Here is a 4,719-nt window from a genome sequence, read left to right as displayed (position 1 = left end):
AGCATTTCATTAGAATATTTACAGACACAAACGGAACCGGCGCATGCCGCCGCTACTAAAGAAAGCGCCAAAGATTAACTAACTTATGTCAAAGTAATTTTCAACGTTCGTTAACATCGAAAGCTAAATAATGGGATGGTAGGTGGGCAGGACGAAGCAGAAGAAAGGAAGCAAATAAGTGAGAATAAGAACTTATTTACTAAGATGTAGCACCACTAGCTTTTGGTATGTACTTATAGCTGACTTGTCGCACAACGTCCAATGCGCCAAAGACAAACAAAATTGATTGTCAGCCATTCAAAGACATTTTTCTGCTATTCTCCAACTTCCACGCGTTAGCTTTAGACGTCACGCAGTAGAGCTTTAGCCTTGAGTTGTTATACCTTTCATGAAAATGAAATGGTATATTAACTTCGTCAAAGATCTCAAAATTGTAAGTCCTTAATGGAAAATAGAAAGACCCATCAAAAAGTATACCGAAACAACTAGGATGAAGAGCTGAGTTGATTTAGCCATGTCTGTTTGCCCGTCTGTCTGTTTGTATGCAAACTAGTCCCTCGATTTTTGATATATCTTGATAAAATTTGGCAAGCGGGTGTATTTAGGTGTCCGATTAAACATTTGTCGGAACCGGCCTAAGCAGACCACTATAGCATATATCCCCCCATTTAAAAGCTAGAAGCTTTAAATTTTACTAACTGCTTACGTATATAGCATATATTGTTTTCTGAAAAAATAATAGAGATCGGTCGTTTATATGGTATGTATCCCATACAACCGATTGTTCAGATAAGAAACTGTTCACTATATATTTCTTATCTTATACAGCCGATTATTTGTATATTACGAATGGGATAAGATTATTGTTCAGCCCCATTCATGAAAGGTATGAAGCCTTCGGTACAGCCGAAGATAGTCCCATCCTTACTTGTGTGCTGTTTATGTTTAGGTGAAGATTTCATGTAATTTGTGTTGTTTTGCAAGCATTTTCGTGGTAAATTTTTGTAGCTTGTACTTGCCATATTTGATTTGGCAGGTCAATATCTGTTAGATCTTGCACATCAATGACTTTCTGCTTTGGGGCGTGGTCGGCAGACTTTGTGTGGCCTTAAGTTTCTTTTCTTTGTTTTAGTTGTTGGTGGTTTGCGGTAGTCAATAAGTAAATAAATGAATGTAATTACAAGCTAAATAAACACCAACGCGATTAATGGATAACATTTTTTTTGGCTCTGGCACCAGCACACATACATACTTACACAGAAATTTTTCATTGGGGGGGTCATGCATGTGATCCTGTCTTGCAAAATAAAGCTACATTCAATTTGGGACTAATACGTGCGACCAGCTGATGCCAAATTTTCTTTATTTATTTATTTAAGTTTGTTTGTGTGGCTATGTTGCTGGCTCATATTGGCTCGCATGCTCTAAAAACCTATTCGTAAGATATACAAGAATGTTTGACATTGACAAATACTCGAAAATGGAATTCATTATATTTGGTACTGCCCTGCACAAGTGTCCGATTTATTTTAATCTAATATCAGCCTCCCTTTCTATTTTCTTTATCTTCCCTTCCTCGATCTCTTCTAGGTTTTTCCCAGACTCGCTCGCTTTGCATCAACCTTCCCTGTGAATTCCCTCACATTTTTTTTAGTTGAATGTAAGCGTAAGGTAGGTGTAAACATTACAGTAGTCTCTGGAAATGGTATGCTCTATGAGGGAATATAAATGTAAGCGTAAGTGTAGTCACTACACTATAGCTTAGTGTGGGAACAATGTACGCGGTAGAGATGAAAAAATCTAAATCAGACAGCGAATCTAAGCAAGGCATGTAACTTCGCTTCCCATTTCTCTTCTTCTTGCTCTTGTTGTTCGTCTCCTCTCCCTCCATTTACTTCCTTCGCCTCAGCAATACTCGCCTACACCTATTCAGCCCTATTCTTGAATCCATCGTATACTCGATTTTCGTAAGTTCTACGAAAGTACGTTTACTGAATCCATAGTAAGTTCGAAATTCGTAGAAAGCCTTCACTGAACACACTCGAACTGTCAAATCGTAGAGTTTCGTACAAATTTTCTACGACGTGTATCAGTTTGCGGGAAAAAGTAAAATCATTAAAAATTTAGAATAAAAAGGGATATTAAACAAATAAAATATAAGTATATTATTAAAAGTGATATGTATACTAATTTAATTACAATCTATTGTTATAATAGGTCAAAAATTGTCACAACTCGCCAACAATGTTCCCGCTTACTTGACCTATTGCAGCAGCACCCTGAAATGGTGCAGGGCTTTAAAAAGTGCCCAAAGGAGGAGGTTAACAAATTTTGGGAAAACATTGCAAATAGTATTGCGCCACCAACAAAAGATGCAACTACCTGGAAAAAAGTAATGGTTTTGTAATATGTATGCATGTATGCATATCGGCAAAAGAACTTCACAGATTTGGAAGAAAGCTTAAAAGAATTAAATTAAAATTAAATTACTAAAATATTTATTTAAATTTTTAAGGATCTTATAATAATGACAATTATTACAAAAACTATAAAACATGATTACACCCTGAAACCTATATTTTTCGTAGAAATCCCTTTTTACGCTACGTTTCTCTTCGTTGCTCATATCTAAGTGTATCATTTGTGGACATAGCCGCGTTTGGAAAATTAATAAGGCATCTTTCAAAACTTTGGAAAATGTGATCTGACACATCGGAGAGTCAAAATTTTTTCCAACTCCGTGCTGATAGCTACCTTCCGCAAAAAAAAAAAACGTAATACCGATGCTAAGCGTATTATAGGAGTCATTGAAGATGACCCACCCAACGGTGTACTTCGTTCATTTATAACACCGAGCACGTAGGTAAACGCAGCCTTGTTTAGGTGGAAAGTTTTTATGAAACACAATTTTTTAAAACCTTTATAAGTTCATTAAAACACGGTCCCTTCACAGACATAGCCTCTTCTAATTTCAAGACTCCTCGCAATTTTTAAATCACGCCTTTCTTGCTCATTTTCTTCTAACAAAGCTGCAAATGATATGGAATCCATTTTAAGCACTAAACTTTTATTTTAAATGATATAATGCAATTTGAAACTAAAATTTAAGTTGAAATTTTTTATTTACAATCGCTCAGCTGACTTCGAATAACCAAAATTTGACATTTTATGTTGGCAGCACTTTTTTCGGTTTCACATGAGTTCAGTGATAGCAAATTCTTCGTATTCGTAGCGGAGGGTTGTATTCGTAGATTTTCTGCGATGGATTCAAGAATAGGGCTGATTAGTTTGGAGGCTTTGGCCTTCTTGACGACATCTGTTAATTTTAAAGTAATAACGACAAGTGATGTGCTATTTTTACACTCTTTTAGAAGCTGCTGTTTGCTCGTCGATTGGCCCAAGGAACTTCACGCTTGAAGACACAACTTGCCCACACCAGCACAAAACTTGCTTGTAATGCTGTTAGGATAGGTTGAAATGGCCGGTAAATAAAGATCTTAAATAGACTGAATGTGTCCACAGTGTAACAGAATTTGTTTAACGACCAAACGAAAGGACCACAATAAGGTGCCAGGACTTGTTTTATAGAATAACTCCGTACTCTTGGTAAATACAAGACATTTTGTTTTTACCTGGCTTAATTGCTGTCTCGATATCTGGCAACACTGCTGCCCTTAAAAGCTGGAGCCTTGACCTTACGAACGCAGAGTATGCACACAAAACGTGCTCAACCGTTTCTTCCTGTAGCTCGCACTGTCAAAACCTGCTGTTATTGACGAGGCCTAACTTATAAGCATGTGACGATTGAAGGCAGTATACAGTTAGCATGCCCGTCGTAAGCCTTAAGTGTTCTCTCTTCAGACATTTGAGCCACTTTGTGAGAGCTTTGCACATGATCGTAGAAATTTTGCAGCTCCGCGGTTTGTCCACTCCTTTCCTGCTTGGTGGATCATATACAATTCCTGTCTCTTTTCTTCCAAACGGATTGGGGCATTTATTGTCCATTTAGGGAGTGTTGCGCGCTCCTTTGCCAACTCATTGGCCTTTTCGTTACCTTCTTTCCCTTTATGACCGGTAACACAGTATAGATGTTTGGTCTGACCGAAGTTTTTCCAATGCTTCTTTGCATTCCACTTCTTGATGAAGTACTGTGTAAGATTATTACCTCACTCGCCGCCTAAGTATCGATACTTGCATTGGGGTGTTTCCCCTTTAAGCTCCATTTGTGATTATACGCCGGTTTTGCAATTTCCATATTGACGGCTTTGCTTGGGAGTCCGTCGATAATAATATCACAGTTGATGCATTCTTTCTCGGATTCTACTGCTCCGCCGATACTTCCAAATGAACCTCAGGCGTTCTACGATTCGGGAGAAGCCAATGCAGAAGCTAGCTCACTGCAGTTAACGAGGTTTTTTCGTTCTTAGGTATTGACGTCATCTGGTTGCTAGTTTTGGAGTATGCAAAGAAAAGGAAAGGAAAAGAAAGGAAAGGAGAGAAGAACAGGAAGAAGTGGAAACTAAAGGTAAAAAGTCAAAACCGAAGCCGAAACCGTTCAATCTGTTATCGAAATGTGAACTGGTTGTTATCGTCGAGCTGCCGGTTTGTTATCGACAAGTTATAGGTTTGTTATAGTTGCAATATCAACAAGTATAATCAAGTTATATCAAAGGATTTAAATGAGGTACTGATATTTTAGAGATGACTTATCGAAAAGTT

Source organism: Eurosta solidaginis, chromosome 4, assembly GCF_040869045.1.
Source record: "Eurosta solidaginis isolate ZX-2024a chromosome 4, ASM4086904v1, whole genome shotgun sequence".
NCBI lineage: Eukaryota > Metazoa > Arthropoda > Insecta > Diptera > Tephritidae > Eurosta > Eurosta solidaginis.
This window is presented reverse-complemented; position numbering follows the sequence as displayed.